At 48.3% G+C, this 27,453-nt stretch overlaps 1 protein-coding gene across 1 annotated transcript in view; it reads right to left on the bottom strand.

The window, feature by feature from the left end:
* The window catches only part of SSH3 (slingshot protein phosphatase 3), a 496,888-nt gene that overhangs the window by 10,353 nt on the left and 459,082 nt on the right, over positions 1 to 27,453 (bottom strand). The window lies entirely within an intron of this gene.

Below are 27,453 nucleotides of genomic sequence, written 5' to 3'. Positions count from 1 at the left end.
TGGAGTGGAGACACGTAAACACAGCCACTGTTGCTAACCGTGCTGGTGCTTCTGTGACAACTCTGCTTTCCGGGGCTGTTGCGCCCAGCAGGTCAGACCTGCCGGACACACAGGCCCCGTAAAGCAGAGTTGTAGTCTGCTGGTCCGGAAAGGGTGCCGGTACGTTGCTACGGCCGAATCGTAATGAGGGCCAGTGTGTCGTACATCTAGTCTATGTAGTACCCCCCTTCCCATGAGGCCAGGGAGGTGAGGCTGCTACCCGACAGTCCCCCTGGCAGTGCTACTCAGTGGGTGGATCTCATAGGGAGGGAATCCCTCTATTGGACCGGTGACAATAGCCTTGGGAGTGCGCAGTATTCACCCCCACCCCATTCCAGTCCCGTCTCTCCTCACACCAACCAGTCCCCTGTGGCCACCCACACCTCTATGTACTTCTGTAGAGAAGAGGACTTTTATTCACATCAAACATACTAGGACGAGGAAGAGTGAGGCTTACCTAGATGGAGTGCATATAATCACTGGCACGAAGAAGATCAACAAAAGAAGCAAAAGCCGAACACACAACCAACATATGCAGTACAGTTTACTAGAGGCAGCTCCGACGATAAAAGGCAAAGAAGGACTATGTACCCTGTCAAGCCAGCCCTGCAGGAGCGAGGAACGAGACACTGGTGCCATGGTGAGAGACCTGTTGAGAAGAGGACGAGGCGCTCTTGAGAGGCACAAGTGTCTCCACTAGGTCTGCGAAGCCGAAGAAAGATGAAGCTGCGCAGTCGAGGACGCAAGAGAGAGCCTGCGTCTGCAGAGCTGCTGGGAGCAGAACGCTAAATGCGTAAGCAACAGTGAAGTCCCGCTCTATTCCCAGAACAGACTGGAGACCACGACAACATTTCCCCTAGAAGTAGGGAAAGTGTTGGGCTGGCTGGTGGGACACGGATGGGGCTATACAGATTAAAGAGGCATGTACCAATATCCCGGGAGACAGAAAGGGATAACAGAAAAACTATAAAACCTGGAACAAACTTTAAGAAACATTCTATGTGGAGCAGTACCTGGCAGGAGAGTACACCAAGTCTGTTCAATTGCTCATTAAGTGAAGTATTGACAGAGGGCCCGCAGAAGTAGCACACCAGGGTCTGGGACCCATATGAAGTCTGGCGAGGCCCACAAAAGCAGCACACAGGTGTCAAGGACCCACACAAGGCCGAAGAGAAGTAAGGGAGATCCCCAGATAATCTAAAGGGGTCAGGCCCCATGTAAGACAGAAAGAGGTGCAACAAGCTAAAACAAGGGGGCGAGGATCCACTGCCAAAAGAAGAGACTTTCTGAAATTCTAAGATCTACAGTTAAGTCTGGTAGAATAGTGACCCAGACGAGGTGACATGTGGGAACTGGAGAAAGAACAGGGGAAGAGACGCCTCCCCCCGCACCCCTGGATACCAGAGTACTGTGTTTTGTGTTTTGGAAACCTACAGTCAGGTCTGGCAGGATAGTGAACCAGACTTGGTGCTACATTTGTAAGCTGGAGAGCAGGGGAAGTCTGATCTTTGGGAACAGTTTTGTATACGTTTGAAAATAGGTTTATACACAGGATGGTGGAGATTTTACTTTACTGCACATCCTGACAGAGTCCTTAGTATTTCTGTTGAGGTATGACAACCCTTCATAAAAAGAGGGCAAGATAGGTTTTTACTTTTATAAATAAAAGTCTTTGCCAACAAACATGCCACCACTGTGCCAGACTCGTACTTCTGCGCACTTACAGGTCTTTGGAGCACAGCTGGGAGTTCAATGGATTGGTGTATGTAGAATTTTGATATGTATTTAGGGGAGAAAAATTGTTGTGTTCTGAGCACCACTTTTTTCTTGTGAATGGTGACAAAATCTCATTGCTTACAGTTGGTTTGCTCTTATTGATTTAACTGCTGCTAGAAAAGACACTTACATGAAAACATGAAAGCAATCGGCACAGGATTTATATACCAATTAGGGGCAGGGTTAACAATTGGTGGTTGAATACAATTTATCCCTTAAACAAAGGATTTCACCACTGTTATTTTGCACCATGAAATCTTGTGCTGGGATATTGGTTAGGCATCTAAAGCTGCCAGGTGTATTTTAAGTGAGTAATACACTAGGCTGGACTCTAAAAGATGTAATAATTAGATAGCTACATCTATGGCCATGGCCTCTGTTGGAGTAATGGATTTGTTTGTATCTTAAGCCACAAGCGTTTCCACTTGTTAAAGTAACGTACATTTGTTTGGTTTGCATGCCTCCCTAAGAATGTCCATGCATTTAGGTTATAGCTGTAAATGACCAAACTCTATGACTTTCAGAGCCAAGCTGCCAAGTTCATAGTTTGTCGAAGTAAGCTAGCTGCTCCTGTTTTTCTGTGAGCAGATTATGTGTTGGCTGAAGTCTGGAGATGCCACTGCCAATTGTAGTAGGGAGGGCCTACACCGGTCATGCATATGTTGGTGCAATCAGGATTAGAATGTTCCTGCAACAGTTTTGTACTACCTTGTGTAACAATGGCGTCAGGGGTGGTGGGGAAAGTGTATGCAAATAACCCTGATCATGTCATCCACAGTACATTGCAAGTAACCCTTGTCGTGGGTAAATGGATGCAGAGCTTGGGCATTCAAAGTTTGTACTTTGTACTTTTTACATGTCTATATCTGAAGTGCCCCATTTCTTGAAAATGTACTCGAGTGCCTCTTTGTTGAGTTGTCCACTCCCGGGATGTGTTGGCTCTGAAGCCAAACATTATGGTTTATGCACCAGGATATCTGCTGGGCCAGTTGTCTATCCCATTTGTTTTATCCGTATACTATGGTTTGTTCGTCAAAAGAGTTGCAGGCACATGCTTCTTCACCAAAATGGCAACGTCCTGTAATAAATTACAATATATTTTAATCACACACACAGAAACATTGCTGACACTTACCTGAATTTTCATCTTGCATGCCTTCCTCTCCTCTGGATATAACTACACTCATCTCTCATGTGACAGTCCTCTACTACAGTGTCTTTAGTTTGCAGTGCCCACTGAAAGATTGTGAGGACTCACTACTTTCCAGCTTGCCTCACAATACTTACCCTGAAGTAGAAGACAGTCAGCACGTGGCAGCCAGCTGCATTTTTAAAAAAAATTTGAGCAGACAATGTTATGGTAAGGCGAGGGGATCAAAGAGGTGTAGAGGGAGGAGAGTTGGGGAATGTGGGGGGCTGGCACTGAAAAGAACAAGTTGCTTACCAACTGGTAAAGTTCTTTCAACTGGATGTTCCTCCAACGTATTCCAGATCTTTGACATGTAATGTCCACAGCTGTGGACAGTATATGTCAAAGATGTGGAATACGTTGGAGGACACAATCCATTCGAAAGTGCCTTTACTCTATTACATAATGTGGGTGATGAGTGCAACATGTGCAAGCTAATGTGAATGTGGGCCTGAAAGAGGGGTTGGAGGTATGTGTTGTGTTCAGGACTCCTTAGAGTCAGAACATCTAACGTGGAGAGGGTTCCATGAGGGAGGTTCTGGGAGTGACGGTTGCTTAAGAGAGCTGGGAACGTTGGAGGAATGAGTTGCGACTCCGCTGCCTGTAAATAAAGCCCTGTTTTAACCTTGAAATATACGATTGAACTTACTTTAATTGGCGACGAGTGCCAGAGGAGCGGACCCACGTGTTCCTGCAGCAGCGGCCCGGTCTGCAGGGGTGTAAAAAGGACATTGCCGGTTTGTTTCATAAAGGAAGACAGGGCGGAAACATAACTGTATGAGGTAAGCACAGCCGAGCTAAAGAAGCCCGTTCATCCGGCAAGGGTTTTGCTCCAGTGCCTCTGTAATAGTTTTAAAGATTGCAGGGTGCGCACAAGTAAGCGCATGTAAAGCTTCAAAGCTGACAAGGGAGGTTAGAGGAAAGAACCTCACAGCGTAAAATTACACAACGCCATCTTGGAAACAGGCAAAACAAATGCAGATGTAAGTCACATTGCTCTTCCTCATCCCAGTATATAAAAGAAAAAGATTTGTTTTGCAATTGTTTTTTTGGGAGTGTACATTCAAGACATACATACAAGTGCATGCAGAGAAGCACAATGGCAATGCAAGGAATTACAGTTCACCCCCCCAGAGAGTTTTCTCCCAATCATAGGACAACCGACTGTACCAGGGCCAAAATGGCTTGAATATTGGCGAAACTACATAAAGACTGTGGAACATGATGATTTGTCTGCGGAAAAAAAAACTACTACTGCTACATGCACTAGGTCCTGAAGGTCAACAGAAACAGAGAATTACCAGTTTTAACAGATTTAGATGCCGGAGACATGGATGCACATGAACAGGTCTTAAGACAACTTGATAACTACTTTGCACCGGAACCTAGTGTGGCTATAAATAGATTCACATTCTATACCAGGAAACAAAGACGAAGAAACAGTAGAAGAATATGTCTCATCATTGAAGAAGTTGGCATTAACCTGTGAATTTGGTGCCGGAATAACAGAAGAGTTAATAAGATACCAAATAATAATACACACCAAGGATTCTACAATTCAAGCCAGACTGTGGATGATAGGAGACCCATCGTTACAACAAGCACTGGTGAAGAGAGTGGAACACACTCAAAGATGCTCAATAGAATTAAAAGACAAGGAGAAAGAAGCTAAACAGTCAGATGACAACAAGGAAGAAGAGGCACCAAGTACAAGTGACCAGCCACGAGTAGCAGTAGTTAAAAAGAAAAAGGAACCACAGAACGAAAAGGGAGATCGAGAGAACAGCGAGTTTGATTCTAAATATAGGAACCGAGACAAATTTGGAGGGAAACAAAAGTTTGCTATGAAAGACACATACATGGGACAAGAGGACGATAGAGATAGATGTTTCAGATGTGGAAGGATTGGACATTACGCGTCATCTGGAAATTGTCCTGCAAAAGGCAAACAGTGCAAAGCAAGTAAAGGCAGGGGGCATTTTACAATACCATGTAGAAGCAAGAAAAGAGTATCAGTGGTACAGGAAGACTCAGAATCCGAAGAACAGAGTGTAGTGGTTGTACGTGCTTCGGGAAGGTGCAACAACGATGAGGATTTAAAGGGTCCCAAGTGTGAGATAATAGAAAATTGGGCTGTGGAGTGATTGGTTGATAGTTGTTCGCATACACAATTATCACAGAAGGCAAGTGGAGAAAGTTAGGAGCTGAAGGTTTGAAGAAAAAAAAAAACTTCACCAATCCGATATCCGAAACCCAGGAGGGTTTGAAGGCTCAATGATAAACTTGATCAGATATTTTACAAGCAATGTACAATTTAAGGGTCGTTCAGCTGAAATCCAAATACATGTGGCTAAAAAAGGAGTAAAATATGTTAGGATGGAAAGATCCAGTCAAGCTCAAAATTCGTTTAGATCCCTGTGTAAGGGAGCCAGTGCTGGATGTCAAAGGAGAAAAAAAGAGATAGAGCAGCCAAGATGCAAGGTGGAGAAGTCGTCAAGATGGAGCTTGGGTTACTTAAAGGATATGCCCATAAGTTCATTATGAAACCAAATGTGGTACCAGTAATACACGAGAGCAAGACCTGTTCCGTTTGCGTTGATGGACAAATTGGAAGCAGAGTTGGAAAGGTTAGAAAGAGAAGATGTGATCAAGAAAGTGTAGTCATTGTAATGGATGAGCCCAATTGTGGTGGCGGTGAAGAAGAATGGAAATGTTGTCGTGAGTGACAAAGGTCGCAGAATGCGCAGAGCACCTATGTGGAATAGAGACTACGTTATGGAATAATAATGTTGCTCTGAGTAGTCGCTGGTACCGGAGATTGTGTTTGTTTTGTTTGCTTCTGTTCGTCTAAGTGGTTGTATAGAATTTCCTTGTGTTGAATATTGTGCTTTTCCCCTGTGTGTACCCACAAGTTCTTTTATAAGTTTAGGTTGCATGGCAACATTTCCTTGTTTTGGTTTACGCTATGTTTATATTCACACCAGGCCTAGTTTCTGTTCCTTATTGTTCATGAGTTCTAATCATGGGTTTAGAGGGTCAGGGGTGTTGTTGCGTTTGTAATTGTGTTGTGGGGAGGGGATGCGTTATGTTCAGGACTCCAGAGAGTCAGAACCTCGAACGTGGGGAGGGTTCCATGACGGAGGTTCTGGGAGTGACAATTGGTTAAGCGAGCTGGGCAAGTTGGAGGAAGGAGCTGCGACTCCGCTGGCCTGTAAACAAAGACTTGTTTTAACCTTGAAATATACGATTGAACTTATTTCAGTATGCTCGGGTCAGAAGGAAGGGCCGACAGCACCTGGCCTGTGTGGCGAGAAGGAATAAAGAGACTGACCAAGTGGTGCTATGGTGTTTGCTATATACTTTAATTCAAAGAAAAGATAAACATATCTACCCTCAACTCTAATGGGATTTCCCTACCTAAACTAAAGAAACTCATCAGTAAGTCTAGGAGAAGGGGTCCCTTCTACTAGCTGGTTCCCCAATGTTCCTTATAGTTTTCAATAAAACGTGTAGTTCCTTCAAAGGAAGTTTCAACACATTTATCTTTCTTTATACTCTTTGACCCTTTTTCTTGCTCTTTTTTATTTTTAACCAAACATTATAGACGTACCTTAAGGAAGGTGAGACATTCTGGTCTGTATCACAATGATTTGTTTTGTTATAAAGGTTTAAATTGCACACTTGCATGAGGGTGCGGTTACCCACGATTTGCCCTATAACATTGGCACATGGCATCTGTAAACATAGAGGGAGCACACCACATTGGTGGTAGCTCATTGGGAGCTTTTCACTTGTGCATGCACCATTCGCAGTAGTTCAGGAGCTTTTGACCCATTGGTTGAAGTCAATTATGTTCATACAGTTTCTAAATGAGCGCACAATACACAAAGATGATATACTGGATTTTGAGGAAAAACTTGGGCCCCAGTTGCATGAACTATGTACACCAAGGGACTAGCCTAAATGAAAAGACACGTTTGAAATAATCACTAATGGAAATCTTTTTGTTTTTCTCCCATGTTTTTCTTTTTTCTTTTCCTTTGTTTTCTCACGACACCTTTTTAACTTGTTACTATTTGGGTTTTTCTCTCTTCATACAAATGCCAATTTATTTTTATGGACTGTTTTGTGTATTATGTCATAGTTTATGTTATGATTTGTTTGGCAATTCTGTATTTATAGCCCAACCTTGACAAGGACCAGTAACGGTCGATACACGTGTTTGTACAAGGGCATTTGCACCATTTTGAACTATTTGAAACTATTATCAACGCATGGAATTAAAACAATTACCAGTAATATCAACAGAGACATCTCTTTATTCAAGAGTATATCTAACAGACTGAACTGCTATGTTTGACCGGTCTGTAATTATCAGTTTTGAAGTAATTCAAGGGATATGCGCATTAGACTGGTTGCAGCAATAATTTTCTTTTGTTACTACACTTAGATCCTCCCATTTCCCCGTGACTTGTGACCAACTTGCATTGAGCCCCTTCTGTAATTGTGCATGTGGTATTAAGTAGATGCTGTGGCAAACCAGAAGGAGGACTCCGACTCATGTGTGCCATGTGACTTGGTTCTTTATTTAAATATAAAAGAAAATGCCTATCTACCCCCAATGCTATGAGAGACATTCCCAGCCCAACCAACTAAAAGTAAGGGTGCTTGTCAAAGTCCAAAAGAAAATAGTCCTTAGTCCAAATCCTATAAGCTGACTAGTCCCTACCACTGAAGAAAACAAAGAAAAGTGAGGCTGCAGCAACGGCGTCTGTCTTAGGCTTCTGCCTGGCCCAATCACTTTGATCTCTTTCTCCGGACGTTTAAATGTTCATCAATTGTTTGCAGCACAAGTCCCACCCTATATTTAAGTTTGTACGCCAAACTGATTCCATACGGTTCCTTCTTTCCAGGAAGAAAGGTTTGTTTGTTTGTTTATTATTTATAGCGCGCACCAAACCCGAGGGTAACCGGGCGCGTTGTTCAAGGATACTTTAAACTTTACAGGTTACGCATGCTTACAAATGGTGGTTATACATAGTAGAAATTACATAATGCAGGACAATAGGGAGAGTATACATTGTGCATAATATAAACATATAACATAATATATACAGGAAATATAGTATATAGGAAATATAGTAGAAATTACATAATGCAGGACAATAGGGAGAGTATACATTGTGCATAATATAAACATATAACATAATATATACAGGAAATATGCAGTAGGAAGATAGAGAGTATTTAGTTATGTACATAGTACGACTGTAGGACAGTAGTTATATTAGTGTAGGGCGGGATTATCGGTCATTTTCTTTGATCCAGTTGATACAGTTGGATCTGAAGAGGGCGTAGGATTGGGTAGATCTCAGGCCGGGCGGGAGGGAGTTCCAAAGCTGGGCAGCTTTGACCGGGAAGCTATTTCCTCCGGCCGTACTTAGTTTGAATGGGGGGATCACTAACTGGTTAGAGTATGCTTCTCTAGTGGGTCTAGTGGAGATTTTTCTGTTGAATCTGGCGGCTAGGTATTTGGGTGCTAGATGGTTGATACTTTTGAAAGTTAGAGAAGCTGTCTTGAGTTTGATTTTGTCCACTGTGGAGAGCCAGTTGGATTGTCTTCTAGCTTCTGAAATATGCTCCCTTCTTGGAATTCCTAAGGCTGCTCTAAGAGCATTGTTCTGTAGTGTTTGAATTTTTTGCAACGTATGTTTATTGGCTCCTAAGTATAGTGCGTTGCAATAGTCCAATTTCGACAGCACTAATGCTCGAGCAAGGGTTAGGCAGTTGGCAGTGGATAGGTATGGTTTTGCGGCTCTAATCAGCTTGCAGGTATATGCGGTGCTGGATGCCATTGCGTTCACCTGTTTGGTTAGGGAGAGGTGGGAATCAAGGTAAAACCCTAATGTTTTTACTTCTTTTGCCACCTTGATAATATTGCCGTCTATGATGAAGGAGGAGTATTCTTCTTTTAATCTATTGATGTTTTGTTTGTTCCCCAGTATGAGAAGTTCCGTTTTGTCATCATTCAGGCATAGCCCGTGGGTGGCCATCCATGCCTGAATGATGAGATAAATCTTGTTCACCAAGGCCAAATCTTGTTCATAATCCCCTGAAAGTGGTATGAGAATCTGAGTGTCATCCGCATAGTTAGTGTAGGTAACACCCAGATCATCTAGATCATCGAACAATGGCTTCGTGAAGATGTTGTACATAGTGGGGGAGACACAAGAACCTTGTGGGACTCCACATGTGATGGATACAGGGTCGGCAGCAGCAGAAGTAGAGAAGACTCTCATAGTTCTACCGGTTAGGAATGATTTGATCCATGCGATGGCATGTGTGGAGAAATGGGCAGCTGTTTCTAGGTGGGTGCAGAGCACATCATGATCCACCAGGTCGAAGGCTGCAGAGAGGTCCAGTAAGAGGAGTAGGGCCATCTTTCCAGAGTCTCTCAGCTCATCAACCTGAGTTTTAAGATCGATGAGCGCGGTTTCAGTTCCGTGCTGGGGTCTGAAGCCTGATTGTCTTGTGCCTAAAAGGTGGTGCAGCTCCAGATGTTTTTGGATCTGTAGGTAGGCTACCCTGTCTAGGATTTTTAATAGGAAGGGTACCGTTGTGATAGGCCTGTAGTTAGTCGGGATGGATGGGTCCAGTGTTTGTTTTTTTAGGAGGGGGAGGACCCAGGATTGCTTGAGGTTATCTGGTATTGTGCCTGAAGCAAAGGAGGCATTAATAAGCTTAGAAATGAATGGGGAGAGGTCTCTGGCCGCTTCCTTTATTAGTTGGGCTGGGCATAGGTCGCCTCGGCAATTGGATGGCTTGAGTGAGAGTATTATCTTTTCAGTCTCGAGTATAGTTACTTTCGAGAAGTTAAATTTATAGTCTAGTTTAGTGCTGGTTGGAGGTTTGCCTCTTGGGTTAGTTGAGGGTGGGATATTCTGTTTCTTTATCTCAATTTTTGTTTGGAGTGTGGCAATTTTGTCATTTAGCGCTTGTTGGATGTTCGAGCACCATATTTTATTTTTGTCGCAATTATCTTGGACAGGAATGGGGTTTTCTAATTCCTTTAGTATAAGGAATAGTTCTTTCGTTCCAGATTTGGCCTGCAGTATTCTGTTGTTGAAGTTTTCTCTTTTTGCTTTCTTTATTTCATTTTTGTAGATCTTAGAGGCATTGATGAGTGTAATTTTGTTTGTCTCTGTTGGGGTTAGTCGCCAAGCAGATTCGCATTTACGTTTTTCAAGTCTTAGAGATTTAAGGTGAGGAGTAAACCAGGTGTTTAGGTGAGCTCTAGGCTTGCTCTTTCTCAGTTTCAGTGGGGCAATAGTATCTAGAGCTGTAGCCATAGAAGAGTTGAATTCATTTACTAGTGATGAGGTGTCCAATGAGTCAGGTAGAGAGTTTAATCTAGGGAGGATGAGTGGTAGCAGTTTTTCTGTAGTTATAAGTTTTTTGTTTCTAGTTGGCAAGGGGGGAGCCAGAGCATTTTCAATAGGTAGGGCCAAGTTAACATTTAGGAGGAAAGTTATCAGTGCATGATCAGTCCAGATTTGTGGGGTGATATCGACAATCGTTGTATTGCAGTTATAGTCAGCAACCCAGTCAAGTATACGGCCTTTTTCGTGTGTGGGTTGTAGGATTTTTTGGGAGAAGCCTAGTTCTGAGATGACATTAGTGATATTAGTTGCTTGCAGGTCTTTAGGGTCATTGTAGCCTAGGTTTAGGTCTCCCAGAAGGATAGCTTGGGATGAAGTTTTTAGGTTGTTTGAGAGGATTGTGGAAATGTCCTCCTCGAACGTGCCAATAGGGCCAGGTGGTCTATAGATAAGGTGAATAGTAATAGTTTGAGAGGGAGATGCGAGGAGTTTAGCAGTTAATGATTCGCAGGAGTTAGTTGTTGAACTTGAGTCAATTTTTAGGGTGAGATTATTTTTAGCAATAATAGCTAGGCCACCTCCTCGAGAGTTGACTCTGTCTTCTCTAAGTATGGTGTAATTATGGGGTAAGGCAAGCATTAGGGCAGGTCCTGCAGCTTTGTGCAACCAAGTTTCTGTTATGGCGAAGATGTCATAGTCTCCTATTTGAATGAGATCCGCAATTTCAGTAGCGTGTGCTATTAGTGACCTGGCATTAATAAGGGCGCACTTCAGTTGGATGTTCGGCTTTACTGTGGCCTGGGTAGCATTACTTTTCTTTTTTGGTATGCTATTGTTGGTGTTGGGCTGCTTATTTAGGCGGTTGTTGCGATGGAGGTCAATTTTTACAGGGGGAGTGTTTCGGATGTTAGCGTTACTTCTATTGCAAGAGGTATTGAGTCTGGCTAATGGTTCGTAAATTTTAGGTAGTCTCGAGCGTAGTTTTGCGTTTCTATTTGCGATGTCACAGGGAAGGTGTGTTAGTGATTGGTGGGTAATAAGTGAGTGTGAAAGTTGATGGCTGGGCTCTAGGGGGGGAGTTAAGAGTCCTTCATCTACAGGCGGTATGCCCTGTAGTGTGGGCCTCGGATAGTGGTTTACTTTAGGCATTGTGGTCCAAAGGGCTGACAGGTAAATAAAAGTTAGTATCATTGTGGCCTGGTTTTAGGCTGTTGGTTTGCCAGAGTCAGGTATCTCTAGGCTAGATGGAGCAATCATATGTAGGCTAAATACAGTCAGGGACAGGCAATGTAGTCTGGGGCGACCATAGGGCAAAGCACAGTTCAAAAGTAGTCTGGGGCGACCATAAGGCACAACATAGTTCAATGTGGTCAGGGGCGACCATAGGGCACAACACGGTTCAAATGTGGTCAGGGGCGACCATAAGGCACAACACAGATCAAATGTGGACTGGGGCGCCCATAAGGCACAACATAGTTCAATGTGGTCAGGGGCGACCATAAGGCACAACACAGTTCAAATGTGGTCTGGGGCGACCATAGGGCACAACACAGTTCAAATGTGGTCAGGGGCGACCATAAGGCACAACACAGTTCAAATGTGGTCAGGGGCGACCATAAGGCACAACACAGTTCAAATGTGGTCAGGGGCGACCATAAGGCACAACACAGTTCAAATGTGGTCAGGGGCGACCATAAGGCACAACACAGTTCAAATGTGGTCTGGGGCGACCATAGGGCACAACACAGTTCAAATGTGGACTGGGGCGACCATAAGGCACAACACGGTTCAAATGTGGTCAGGGGCGACCATAAGGCACAACACAGATCAAATGTGGACTGGGGCGCCCATAAGGCACAACATAGTTCAATGTGGTCAGGGGCGACCATAAGGCACAACACAGTTCAAATGTGGTCTGGGGCGACCATAGGGCACAACACAGTTCAAATGTGGTCAGGGGCGACCATAAGGCACAACACAGTTCAAATGTGGTCAGGGGCGACCATAAGGCACAACACAGTTCAAATGTGGTCAGGGGCGACCATAAGGCACAACACAGTTCAAATGTGGTCAGGGGCGACCATAAGGCACAACACAGTTCAAATGTGGTCAGGGGCGACCATAAGGCACAACACAGTTCAAATGTGGTCAGGGGCGACCATAAGGCACAACACAGTTCAAATGTGGTCTGGGGCGACCATAAGGCACAACACACCTCATATACGATACGGTTGTGTGTTGGCTGGAGTGCGTCAAAGTATTTGAGTACGTGGCTTTATGTGGAGGGTAAGAGGGTGGCAAGGTGGGTGCAGAGTAAGGCAATAGGCATGAGAGTGATACAGAGGCTGAGGGGCATGCATGTGTACGTTGCCTAGGCCTTTATGGGGCAACTCGGAGCACTTGTGTGCCTTTATACCAAATGAAGCAAAATTGAGTCTGGCAGACCAACACAAAAACAGAGTTAGAAAGTAGCGCAATGTGGCCGCGCTTACCAGGTATTTGTTCCCGGAAGGTTTCCAGGCCAGGTCCGCTGCTTCTGCCGTGTCGTGAGCACCTACTTAGCCGCTGCGTTCCCCAGTGTAAGCCAATGTATTGACATGGGCATCAGAGGTTCGTGAGTGAATAGTAGGGGAACTCGCCACGCGCCGTTAGCGGCAAACAGGGCCTTAGAGTGGCCTTTGAGTGTGGCCGGCTCTTCCGCCTGCCGGCGGATGTTCGGTGCTAAGAAGCACGGTTGCTTAGCAACCAGGATGCCGAGCCTCGCTCTGGCGCCGCATCGCGCCCGACATTTTGTTTTGATTTTTTTTTTCTTTTTTTTTTTCAAATTTCGGCGTGTTGCTGGAGCGCACCCCGGGCCGCTTCTGGGTAAGTGGTGGCCAGTAGGGAGGTGAAAAGTTCCTCTGGGAGGGGGGGGCAGCACAAAGGTGCTGGTAGGGGCTCGTGGGGGCCTGGATGCACAGCTGTCCTCTACGTGCCTCGTAGCACGGTGCTGCAGCTCTGATGAGCTGATCCTGGCCAGTGGAAGGTGGGGGCTCCTGCCCGCGCCACCTGGCTGAAGAAGACTGGATGCAGAGGGGCAAACAGGGCCTTAGAGTGGCCTTTGAGTGTGGCCGGCTCTTCCGCCTGCCGGCGGATGTTCGGTGCTAAGAAGCACGGTTGCTTAGCAACCAGGATGCCGAGCCTCGCTCTGGCGCCGCATCGCGCCCGACATTTTGTTTTGATTTAGCTTCTTATGACATTCCTGTTTTCGACTTGTTGCTTGACAATGTTCTGATATGATACTGACTGACTGGAACCCTCCAGGTTCTCGCTTTCTCCAGTTCAGACTGTCTCTGTTTTTCGGGGCTCTCCAAAGTCCAATGGCCCTCTGATAGGTTAGCTTTATCTCTATTTGGGGTTATCCGGCTCCCGCAACCCTTGCAGCTTTCCCAGCCTTGAAAGTCTCTCCGTTTCTCAGGACTCTCCAAAGTCATATGGGCCTCTGATAGGCTTGCCTCAACTAGACTTATGCAGTCTGCCCACTTGGGTTTTTCAAGCTCCATAACCTTTGCAGCTTTTCCAGCCTCGAATGTCACTGTTCGCCTCTCCCCAAGGCATTACCTCTCCGGGAGCATTCACTTCCCTTTTGCTGCTTGGTTTTGCAACCAATATGCTTCTCGAGCAGAACTTGGCGTTCCGGGGTCTCAGCTGCACTCTGGTTTCGGTGTCAGTGTTAGGCAAAGTTTGTATGCAGTACCCTCTGGGACCACTACACACAACTATGACTACAGGTGTAAGCAAAACCCAACCTTTGGTATAAGTCTGCACCACACAGTTGTTTGTAGCGAGCTGAGCAGCCAGACTTATCTCAGGAGGGAATGTGAGCTTGTAAGGGTGTTACACAAAGGTCTAAAATGACAAGTATTCAGATAGACACTTCTACTCAAGGTTTCTTGGTAAAACACTTCTTAATTTATTACACAATCATTTATAAAGCATTCACTAAATAGGGCAACCAATATCACCCAAAAAGTATACTACAATCCTGAATACTAAGCAGCTGAGTTCCCTTGATGTGGGAGCCAAATAGCATTGAAGTAGGAGCAAAAATGCACAAGTTGATAAAACGAATATTACAATTACTCTAAAACGGTGCAAATAGTTTGAGTTCACCAGAGGAGTTGATTCAATGCAATAGGTAGGCCAAAGTCAATGGGCTAGTGTTTTGTAAAAGTAAAAACGGTTCTGGTATTTAAAACGGAAAAGTCTTTGCCACGGTTCTTAGAAGTAGTTCGCGGAAGAAAGGTTTGTATGTCGGGTCACAAGCTGACTAGGCCTGCAAGTTGCCAAAATTCCACAAACATTTGCGGTGAGAGGTAAGTTCTCTAGGTCGGGTTTTCACAGTACCTTATATTGAACAAAAAGACGCAGCTGAAGACTTCTGTTCCTGGCAGTTCCTGCAGATCTCGCTGTTCCTGAGCCTCAGTCGTGGGGACAAGAATGACGACGTCGGGGGACTCCTGCACTGCACAGGGATGGATCACAAAGCTGGCAAACTTGGCAAATCTTCGATTCCGGTTGCTGTTCTTCAAGCACACAAGCTGGTGCCCTTCTCCCTGGTTAATCCTAACCAGCTCTGAGAATGGTATCCAGGTGGCTTACGAGTTGATGGGTCCTACCAACTCAAAGGATGAACTCGTCCTTGAAGTAGCTTCTCCATCGAGATGAATTTGGCGATTGGCACCTGCAGCAGGGCTCCACCAGGCAAGCCAACGGCCCAGTAGTTGCAGCAGCCATCCTCTTCCAGCTTGTCTTCAGTTCTTTCGTTCGAGTGGTCGACTCTGCATTGGCAGGTTTGGCCTTGCTCAAAATACTTTGCGTGCTAAAAACTCATTCTGTGACATCACTGATGTTACTATTTATGCCAATTAGGGGGGGGCCACACATCTTTCGCCATAGTTTAGGGCCGGCCCTGGCCAGGATTACGGATTAATTACGGCTACGTGTGCAGCTTGGTGGCTTGCAGTCGCTGCCCTTTCTAGGGTACTCTTTGCGACAGCATGGGAGGCAAGTTGTCACCATTTTATAACTGTTAGCGCCTTTTGCCGAGATGGTTTTGGTAATGCCTGTGGAGCGATCTTGCATGGTGGCGCCACTGGGATCAGATTTAAATGGACATACGTCCGGTGGCATTAGAGATAAATACATTATAAAAGGCCTAAGTAGCCATATTAAATATCCGTTTACTCTCCTTGTCGGATGGAGCGTCTTTGATAGGATAGGAGCTCCACATGGCGTTTGAGCCATGGTTCTGACCCCTGAGCCAAGGATAAGCTGGTCTTTAACTAGAAGTCGATTGCTGAGTGACGATTGCATGCTACTGAGTGTTTCTCTAATATTTACTTTTCATTGTTTGGGCGTGTGCTTAGAAGTTAGGTTATCGATATTGTGCTTGCCCTTTTCCGCACACACCATGGTGGTGGTCGAAATTTTATGTGTTGCTGACCATGCTCTGCCTGTCGTGCCTTCGGTGTCCGGTTAAAGGTTCGAATCCAAAAGGATAGAATGCCATAGGGTCGAATCAATTTGACCTAAAACAAAAGAGTCGAATAATTTTATTTTTGTATATTTTTTTGGGGGTTTCCGTTTTGGAAAGAAAAGTGGGTTTTAGCACAAAAAAGGGAGTTTGGGGGTGACCCCCAGAAAAAACAAAAAAACAAAAATAAAAATAAATTCGACCCTTTGGTTTTCGGTCCTTTTGATTCGACCTTTTGGTAATTCGATCCTTTGCATTCGAAACTTTGACCTAGAACCCGTGCCTTCCCCTGCAGTGAGCGTTCCACCTTTTTCGTGAATACTAGCGCAGATAGTAGGGTGACCAGGTTTTAAAAGTAAAACAACCGGGCAACTAACATAAAAGTAGGACTAACTCTTTAAAGTGCCTTTCAAGGCACTACACGGTAGCATTTGGAGGAAAGCAGGGTTTAAGTGTTTACTGTTCAAAGAAACGCATTATAATTAATCACAAACTAACACTATCAAGTTGAAAAATGCAGAATTTCTTCTGTGCGAGATTGTGCATTTCTTGCCTCCCAGCTATGAAGACATACTACAAAAAAACGGGACCACTGCAGTTTCCAATGGGAACATAATCTTCAGAAAGGAGACAGAGCAGCAAAAACCGGGACATCTGGTCACCCTAACAGATAGCCTTACCACTAAAAACGAGTGCTGCATCTGAGCCAGTTCCCTTTATTTGTTTCACCTCCATTGTGGTCAATTTTGTTCACCGTCATAACCCGGCCATATTGTGCCAACATACATTACTCTTGTTCATTCTTCTTGGCCCCTTACTTACCCAACCAGTAAGGTGAAGAATGAGACGTGTTTCTTTTTGGCATAAAAAGGCTGCAGATTTTATTTTCACACGCATAATAAAACACAGCCAACATCTGAAGATAGCTCCGTAGGTGCAGCAACTGCTCCGTGTCCAAAACCTGCTTCCCCCTTTTCCCCAACACAGTCCAAAGAAGGCACAACTCCCTCAACCCTTCGTGCCTGAGACCCGCCTGCCCCTGCAGGTGTTCCTGGGTTGGGAGAGTGCCGTTTGTTCGGGGGAAGCTGAGCCTCTCATTGTTACCACCAGACGCCCCCGCCGTTTAGGCTCCCAAGAGGTGCTGGTCCGAGAAGAGCAAAGACCATTCCAGCTTTCCCATGGCTCATTCGGAGTTGGTCTCTTTGTCACTGGTCGCCAAAACACTGCCACATCGATGGTGGGTTACCGCCCACCGTGGCTCCCCCCTTTCCTGCTTCCTAATTCCAGTGGATTCATAGTAACTGGCTTTAGCGACCATCCCTTCTTAACATGAAATGAGCTTAACCAGGCTCCCGGATACCCCCAACTGTGAGGTCCCTTTGTTTCTCCTACTTCACCATTGAACTGTTCTTCTCCACTTCTTATTAGGCTAAAGCTCCCCACCAAATCCTTGTTGCTCTGCCTGCCCTCGCAGGAGCCATCATGTTGGGGGAGCGCCGTTCCGGACAGGTGAAGTTACTTTATCCTATTGTTAAAATAGGAAAACCGGGCTCGCTTCCATACCACCTTCCCTCAGACGACCTTCTTTATCAGGCTCACTTGCCTCTGACAAGACCTTCGATCTGCACACTCCTTGCTGGAGATATCGTGTTGGTGGGGAGCCATTTCTGCTGGAGGGCAGCTGACCTTTCAATTCGTTTATTGAAGCCCCCCCTAGCCGTTAGGCTTGAAAGGGAGGCTATCACCTCCTATTCTCACCTGACATGTAGGCCCACGCTCACCCACCCCAATCAACTGTGGCTTGCCAGACTTTGTCGGAGTTTTCCTGGTCTAGAGGAGTGCTGATCATGACTAGGGTGGGATGGGCCATCCTCCCATCCTCCTTTTAGCCAGATCCCATTCCTCGATACTATTCCTTATACAAGTCGAAGCTCCCCTGCCATAGACCAGCAGACTACCTATTCTCCCGGCATTCTCAGGGTGGAGGAATGCAGTACAACGCCCGAGTTATCTGGGCTTGCCCATGTTCTATTTAGGCCCCACTCGCCCAGCCTTCTGCCCCTATAAGTAGTGTTAACCTAAAACTTATGCTAACTACCAGGTGTATTTGTTTGTTGTCCCAGTAGGGCGAAAAGGCTGAGTCGGGCCTGCCAACCTGCTCCTCCAACCCCTTCCTAATGATATCGATGTACCACACTGCGTTGCTTAATCCAATGTACTCCTCAATCCCCTCCAGAATGTTCTCCTTCCCCATTTACAGTGCAGCTTGGTAATGCATGCCCAATGGCCCCCAGTCATAAATTAAAAACTCGCACTATCCCATGGGTCTGTGATCGTCTTACTAATCCCCCCTTGAAATGACAGTTGTAGCCCCTAATTGCACCCACCGAGTCCCCAATTCTATTTTACTACCAACGGTACCATTTTATTACCTCGGCAAGCCTCTGCGCACCAATCTCATTAACTCCACTCTGCCCTTGGCATTCCCCCTGTGTTAATGTACACTAAACTCGAGGCTACTGTACACTCGTATTCTGGCACTATCAACAGGTACGGGATAGTGGTCCATACAGCAGTGTCCCAAACCGATAACCAACCGCCCGTGCGCAGCTGGCCCATGATCCTGCTAAGCCTTCGGCCCTCGGGCCCCAAATACTCTTCCGACCCCCCGGTCCTTGCCTTTAACCACTGTGTAAAGTATGACCCTTACTCTGAGCGTATGAGCACCCCTTAATGCCCGGCACAATGCGGTTCAATGTACACAAACCTGCATTTGCCAGGGGGTTTTAAATGTATTTTTAACCAACTGAGACCCGTGGACCTGAATTACCAACTTCTACCATGCCCCGACCAGGATCTAACCTCCCTCTTTGGGAATTCAACTCAAGCCTGCTGGATGAAAGGATGGGGACATAAACACTGGCTACCACACTGCTGATGGGAACCATTGTATTTCTCTTTGTATTACTGCTACACTGATTATATATACCCCATTTGGTCTATTGTTTGTACGCTGATGTTACCAACCTATACCATAACTCATTTGCCCGGAAAAGCTAAATGCCTCCTACAGCATCCGATCGAAGCACCCAGACCTCTATTCGCTTCCCCCTTTCGTAGTGTCCTATTTGAAGCTACTGCGCTTTAACCACATCCGGCGAACGCATCCACATCGAAACTTCATCTTATCCGCGGGCTTTTGGGCAAATGCTTGACTCCTCCCCCCCCATCCTCAGTTACTTCCCTTTGACAACTGTGTACTGCGTACCCCGTCTAATACCATCGTACCAATCGCATCGTCTCCCTACACAAATCCCATCCACTTCCCAAAGGCCTCTCCTCCAGCCTTCCTGTCGTGCGCAGCGAATTCTTTACACCCACCTATGCTATAACTCTTGTTATGCACTACAAGGTAAAATAACGCACTTCTGGCGTGCGCACTGCGAGCTGCTTCTAATATTCCTCCCAACCAACCCCTTTAGTTGTGTTGAATGATCTTAACTAATGTGGGGCACCAATGGCGGGAAGCACCCCTGCCCCTTCGATATCCCTGACTTTGCCGAGACGTCCTCCCCTGTGTACACGATGCACCAAGCCAGAGGCCACCGGTTCCTACTTCGCGCCTCCATGCAAGCCTTGCACTTGGTGTAGGCCCTCCTTCCCACCTGCCGGCGGCACAACATTGACATACCCCACCACTAACCTGCATTCAATTGTATTGGACACACATTTCACATCTTTGCGAATGCACATAGCCGCAGTCTCCTCCTGTCCGGCCATTGTTCCCGAGTGCAGGATCCCACATTTGGCCCATAAATTGATGCACAACCGCCTGCCACTCGTGCCGGCCGATTTGGGAGTGCACCTCACCCTCGCTCCCAACTACTGCAAAGAATCCTTCTCTTCCACAATATTTCAGCCATGCGACAAAGCTACTGAACTGCCACTTTTCAAACCCCATGGAGTTGACATGGAAAAAAAACCTGGTAACAGGGCAACAAAATCAAGATTAATGCATTTAATAATTCTCCATCTCTGTCATGACACCACCACATTCGGCCAGTCAGCAATTTCACCACCACTGAATGGCACATTTTACAATTCGCATGACTCAGTCACAAAACCACCCCCCTGTAGCCGGCCACCAAATCATAAGGAACAAGTTACTTACCTGTAACTGTTGTTCTCCAGCATGGGTCTGGCATGGATTCACATGCTCATGAATATTCCCCGTCGTCAGGCTGGGAATCCTCGGTAAAGAAAAAATCAGTATCAGTTTCGTTTCTGATCTGTCTTTCGTAGTAGTAACCAATCACTGATCTCTGCGTCATACTGACCACAGCCAATGACTGCCCTCTACCTAAGCCCCGCCTCTGGCAGCCATCTTCAGATTTGGTAGCACGTGAAGTGGCAGTATGACCAAGTGAAGAGCCGCAGAGGGGTAGGCGGGAGGGTTTGCATGTGAATCCATGCCAGACCCATGCTGGAGAACAGTTACAGGTAAGTAACTTGTTCCTTCTCCAGCATGGGGTCTGGCATGGATTCACATGCTCATGAATAAAGAATACATAGCAGTACACACATGCACAACCATGGGAGGTGGCAAAGGCTCAACATTAAGCATTACATCAAACTCAACATTAAGCAATTCTTACCTCCTCACCAGGCTCACCTTAGGCGAACAGGTTGCGCAGCACTGCTTGGCCGACCCTGGACTCCTCCCTGGAATCCCGATCGACGCAGTAGAATTTCGTGAAGGTGTGCGTCGACCTCCACGTGGCAGCCCTGCAGATGTCCAGCAAGGGCACACCAGATAGGAACGCCGTGGTAGCTGCGATCGCTCTGGTGGAATGGGCTCTCGGACGGCCAGGCAGCGGTCGGTTTGCCAACCGATGACAGTACATGATACAGCCGGAGAGCCATCTGGAAATGGAAGCCTTCGAGAGAGCCTTCCCCTGATTGACAGGTCCAAAGTTCACAAAGAGTTGTGACGTCTTCCGAAAACACTTTGTGCGGTCCACGTAGAACTTCAGCGCTCTAGCCACATCCAGCGAGTGCAAAGTCCTTTCAGCCGGCGATGAAGGCGACGGGAAGAAAACAGGCAACACCAAGGGTTCGTTGAGGTGGAAGTCCGACGGCACCTTGGGCACGAAGGAGGGGTGCGTCCTGAGCACTACCCTCGTGTCGTGAAAAGTCAAGTACGGGGCCTTGCAGGAAAGGGCCTGGATCTCTCCCACCCGTCGTGCGGAGGTGATGGCCACAAGAAACGCTGTTTTCCACGACACGAACTTCAACGGAGCTGAGTGCAGAGGCTCGAACGGAGGTCCCATGAGCTTGGTCAGCACCACGTTGAGCTCCCACGCCGGGGCCGGAGCCTTCACCGGCGGGAACGATCTGAACAGTCCCTTCATGAACTCTATCACCAGACGATGAGACCACAAAGACGTCCGCCCCGTTGGTTCTGGTGTATCGGGAGATCGCAGCAAGATGAATCTTGATGGACGCGTGCGCCAGTCCAGCTTTGGCCAGCGTCAGTAGGTACGGCAGTACTTGGGGAGCCGTAATCCGTAGAGGGTTAATCTTCTGTGCGTGGCACCAGACAGAGAACCTCTTCCATTTGTGTCGGTAGCATTTAAGAGTTGAGGACGCCCTGGCCTTTGCAAGAACCTCTCTGCAGTCGGCCGGTATGTCGTATCCTCCAAACTCTAACGCTGCAGGAGCCAGGCCTGCAAGCTCAGCGACTTCGGGTCGTGATGGAGGATGGCGCCTCCTTCCCTGGAGAGAAGATCCGCGTCCACTGGCAGCTTGATTGACGGGGACGCTGACAAGTCCAGAAGGTCCGGGAACCATATCTGCCTCGGCCACGCAGGTGCGACGAGGATCATCCTGCACCGTGACCTCTTGAGCTGGTTGATGAGCCGGATCAGCAATGGCAATGGAGGGAACGCGTATAGAAACAGGCCCTCCCAGGGGAACGAGAAAGCATCGCCCATGCTCCTCGGCTGGGGAAACCTGCTAGCGAACCTCCGGCACTTGGAGTTCGTCGCCGTCGCGAACTGATCGTTCTGTGGTGTGCCCCACCGTCGGAAGAGGCGGTCCACTAGATCCTGTCGTAGTTCCCACTCGTGGCACGAGCGCAGCTCCCGGCTGAGTGAGTCGGCGATGGTGTTTTTTTATCCCTGCCAGATGAAGCGGCACCAGAAACATCCCTTGGGCGACGGCCCAATGCCACAGATCCTGCGCCTCCATGGACAGGGCTGGGGACCTGGTTCCGCCCTGTTTCCTGATATAGAACATGGTGGGGGTGTTGTCGGTGAAGATCCTCACCACCTTGCCCTTGAGGGATGGAAGAAAGGACCTGAGGGCCCAAAACACTGCACGGAGCTCCAGGACGTTGATATGGAGGGACTTCTCCGTCGGGAGCCAAAGGCCTCTCGCGTGCAGATTTCCGGTGTGCGCTCCCCACCCTTCCAGGGAGGCATCCGTGGTCACTGTCTCCTGGTGGCCAGGGGTCTGGAAGTCCATGCCCGCCGTCAGATGCGCGCGGGTGCCCCACCACCGGATCGCTCGTCGGAAACTCTCGTCGAGTGTGATCCTCTCCTCGAAGCTGCCCGTCGTCTGGATCCAGCGCGCGTCCAGGAACTCCTGCAACGGGCGCATCCGGAGCCTGCACAGGCGGATGAGGTTTGATGAATTTGTTCAGCCGTCGTAGGTCCAGGATGGGACGCCATCCTCCCGTCGTCTTCTTCACGAGGAAGTATCTTGAGTAAACTCCGGAGCCCCGAAGCCTCTTTGGGACGAGCTCGATGGCGCCCTTCTTGAGCATCGCCTTTACCTCCAAGAGAAGTTGAGGGACGTGATGTTCTTTCCTGGCCACAGGGGGGACGCACGGGCACCTCTTTAGAATCTTGAGCGCGTGACCCTGAGCTAGGGCGTCCAGCACCCAAAGGTCGGTGGAGATGGACTCCGACACGCTGACAAAGCTCGCCAGCCGGCCTCCCACCGGGGTGCTTCGGTGGGGGCCCGACCCCACGGCCGGTTCAGTCCTGCTTCGACAAGGCTTTGCCGCCTTGTCCTCCTTGGCGACGACGGCGGGGTCTGCCCGACTTGCCTCGTCCCCTGTAAGCTTCCTGCGACGACGAACGGGCCGCTTGACGGTAGGTGGAAAATCCGCCGCCGGAACCTTTGGAGGCACCCTGTTTGCCTCCGCCGCTCCGAAAGGGCAGCCGCCGTTGCTGGAGAACCCCAAGAGCCCGGGCCGTCTCCATGTCTGCCTTGATGGCTTGAAGGGAATCGTCCACTGTTTTCCCAAACAGGTTGTTTCCGTCGAACGGCATGTCCAAGACTCTGGTCTGCACGTCCTGACGGAAGTCAGTAGCCTTGAGCCATCCACGCCGCCTAAGGCACACGCCGTTGCCCAACTGGCGAAATCCAGTGTCAGCGATGTCCGTCGCAATCGTAATGGCTTGGTCCGACGCCACCTCTCCTTCCTGCAAGATCTCTAGGGCTTCCGCCCTCTTGTCGTCTGGTAGGAAGTCCAGCAGGGGGGCCAGTTTGTACCACAACTCCCTGTCGTAGCGGGCTACGATAGCCAAGGCGTTGGCCGCCTTAATCGTCGTCGCTGCAGACGAGATGACTCTGCGTCCCATCGTATCTAATTTCTTTCCCTCGCCGTCCGGTGGGGAGGTCGACGTAGAGGCCGCGCCCCCCCCCGCTTTCTTCCTGGCCGCCGCGGAGACGACCGAGTCAGGGGTCGGCTGTGCCCGAAGGCACAAGGGGGCCGCGTCCGGGACCCGGTACTTCTTCTCGTACCGATCCCTTCTAGCCGGCGTCGTGGATGGGTTCTTGAGGAGGGCGAGGCCCTCATCCCAAATATCGTCCAGTAGAGGTACAGAGAGGACCGTCTTCCTCTTGGCCTCGCGCCGTTGATAAAGGAAACCTTCCTTCTTCTCTTCCGGGCAGAGCTGGAAAAGCTCGGATACCCTGGCGATCATGGAGTGAAACGATCCAATCTTGTCGGGCGGGGAAGCCAGGGTGGGAGGTGACAACGGCAGATCCTCGTCGTAAACCTCGTCGTCCGTACCCGTCGCGGCCGTGTCAGTCCCCGTATCATCCCCACGAGTCGTGGACAGGGAGGAGGGCTGAACAGGGCGCGATGGCTGAAAAGGAGGTGGAGGATGAATCCTTCTTCTTTTAGGGGGAGGGCTCCCAGAAGGGCCTGGCTCTGGGTCCCCCGTCGGGAGCGGTTCCTCCGCTGGTGGCAACGGCAGTCTCGTCCTTATCTCCGAGCATAAGGACTGTATAGCCAACAAAATGGCCGCCGAGTTGTCTTGCGGCACTGGTTGAGGGGAGTCCGACGGGCGGTCAGGGGCCCCGTCGGCACCCTCAACGTTATCGTCGTCTCCTATGTCGGGGTCCCTCCCGACGGGCTGGTGGTCTTCCACGCCAACGCCGTGGCTTAAGACTTCGATCAGCTCTTCCTCAGAGGTTTTCTCCACGTGCGTCTTGTCCTCATGTAGGCAGTAAAGACAAAGGGAGTGTTCGTCCTCCTTAAAGACATTCTGAAGCTGGCATCCAGGGCAGACCCTGAACAGCTGTCCGGGCGTTGAGCTTCCCTTCTCCTGGGCCATGTCCGAGATGGGCCTGAGAAACTTCTGGAGTCCTCCAAAAGCGTGGCTTGACGAAATCTTCACCCTTGAGGGGCGTAGACGAATCCGACACGGGTCCCCGTTGATCGGATGAAGAAACGGTGGAGCTTGAGGCTCTGTTGACCGAAAAATAGACGTTTTTTGAGAAAAAACGTGAAAAAATAGCACTAATGCTCGAGAGCAATAGCACGAGGATCCCAACACTTGAACGTGCAGTAAAAATCTGAAGATGGCTGCCAGAGGCGGGGCTTAGGTAGAGGGCAGTCATTGGCTGTGGTCAGTATGACGCAGAGATCAGTGATTGGTTACTACTACGAAAGACAGATCAGAAACGAAACTGATACTGATTTTTTTCTTTAGCGAGGATTTCCAGCCTGACGACGGGGAATATTCATGAGCATGTGAATCCATGCCAGACCCCATGCTGGAGAAGTGATGCATTTAATAAACCGCACCCACCATATCTGTGCCACGACACTGCCAATGTGACCGGGGAGCAATTCTGCAACTGAAAGCCACATATTACAATCTGCATCACCCAAGCGAACACCGGACGCCTGAAATGCACCCTGTAGTGACTGCACGGTCCACGCGGTAAGGGATCTCGAACTAGAACCTACTGTCGCTGCTCCTTAACACCATTCCCAGAAACCCTCAACTGCCCAGTGTACCATAAGGAACGTGCAGCGTTAAGGCCTTCAATCATCTCAGGCCATTACTAACCCCATCGCAGGAAACTGATACGGGCCTCTACCCCAATGTGATAAAAGACCACCTCTGGTAAATTCAGCCAGTTACCGCCAATGACAAAGTAATGCCGGTGATCGCACTTGTAACCACGTAACGCGTTGTAGGTCTAAATCCATCCAAGCTGCCACATACAAGTGGCCCACTTGATAGAGATTGGAACATGGTGTCTTCACCAGATATAAATTAAGCTGCACAAATATATTTAACCAACTCGTGAAGAATCCCCGTGCAATGGACCAGACACTACTGCACCAGGCAAAGCCTGATATTGTGCCTAAAACGTGTGGCACACCAGCTACCATCTTCTTCCCCAAACAGCATTATAAAATTTTATTAATTCTATTAATACAAATCCAAATGCGCGCGCACCCAATACTTGCGTGAACCAAACTGCATGTTCAACAGCTAGTTACCTACTACACGCGTTTCCCCATTTGTCGCCTGCCAAATCTGGAAATCCATCGTGCAGCGCAGAGGCCAACGCACATGCCACTTGTAACCATGTCCGTATATCTGCGGCAAAACGACCTATTTCAAAATTGCTTTATATCAGTGTGCTTCACGTAGTCGTGGACTGCAAGGTAAACAGCTTCACAAACTTAATTTAACAAGTGGACCTGCGGTGATCCCTTGTCTGAACAAAAGCAAACCCCCATCATAAAACCCGTGCAGAGGCATTGCACTACCTTAGAATCCTTACCGTACAACCTTGGGTCTGAGCTCCTATCACCTGCTTTACCCTAGCAGTGCTCCCCAGAGCTATCCCACAATGCATTTCATCAAAAACCGTGTGTGGCCATTCCAGCAATGGACACTCTTCGTCCAAACATACATCTTTCCCCTGCTCATTAACAGACAAAGCGGCCGTCTCTGAATGACATATTGATAAACCCCTTATAACCTCAAGGCCCCCCAGATAACCAGTCGTTTTAGCGTTGTTCCTGTATTTCCCAACCCATAATCCTAGGTGCATAAAGTAAATACGCCGGTACATTTTTGCAATTAGTGCGCCACCTTTAAATGCGACCCCGGAACCCTACCTCACATTGACATTCTGGGGCCTTGAGCCAGGCGGACGTAAAGCGGAACAGGGTGCTGCATCTGCATTAACCATACCATAATAGACACATCGACGTTGAAAACGCATACTACCTAATTCGGACAACTCTGAAAAACGCACCTGAACCGCAGATCCTCTCTTAGCATTTCCTATGCAGCACGGCGGCCACTTTAACCCCTGAATGCCCGGACGCCCGGCACCAGTGCAATCCACTGTGGCAAACCTGTCCGCCCCCTGACATGCCCAAAAAGACCACAATACGCATACAATATAACCACGTCTATCCTTGTAAACACAGGCCGGCTTGGGCAACGGCAAACTAGTGTGTCCCCTTACCGCCCAACCTTGCCAGCCCCTCTCACCAAAGGTCACCCGACTGCTGGCTAACCCCATGTCACAAGGCAACCCCGTACACTAGTACCATTTGGCCCGGCATACCCAACATACAGCAGGAAACAGTGGGAGTTCAATGCTCCCCAATAACTTACTGGAACCCCCTGCTCTCAGCAACTCGACACCCAGCCGACTGTACTACTAACCCTTTATCCGATACTGGCCCTTGCCAAGCTTATTACGCCGCTCCTTACCCGACGCACCCTCCTGGCTGCATCCTTATCACTGCTCTGCTGGAACCCCGATAAAACCGGAACCCTTCATCTTCTGGCTGGAACACTGAGGAACACAACCAAAACGAAAACTCCTTTCTGCTGCGGCGGGCGATCTCCTTCTCTGGAGGGGCTGGAAACTTCTTGCCACTGGCCGCCCGCCGCTTATATGGGGCTTAGCTCGCCCCCTTCGTTTGTTCGCCCTTCGCAGGCTTTTCCAGCACTTTGGCGTGTTTTTCATTGTTCCTCCCCCTTATCCAGGGGGAAGGGAGGAGAGGACAACCCTGCCCGAGTTATCGGGGTGCCTCCTCCATTTTTGGGTTTTCTCGTCATCACCTTCATTCTGGACGCCATGTTGTGGACCTGGTGCTAGCCTTTTTGGAGAGGTGGCTGTTGTATCCGCCTTGTGTCCCGCTACGTGGTGACGCAAGGCGTCTAATAAAGCCCGGCCCCTGCGGATTGGAGGCAGGGGCAGAGAACCCAGCTACGCTT

The sequence above is a fragment of the Ambystoma mexicanum genome, chromosome 12 (genome assembly GCF_040938575.1).
Source record: "Ambystoma mexicanum isolate Mex_15411 chromosome 12, UKY_AmexF1_1, whole genome shotgun sequence".
In the NCBI taxonomy this organism is placed as follows: domain Eukaryota; kingdom Metazoa; phylum Chordata; class Amphibia; order Caudata; family Ambystomatidae; genus Ambystoma; species Ambystoma mexicanum.
This window is presented reverse-complemented; position numbering and strand designations above follow the sequence as displayed.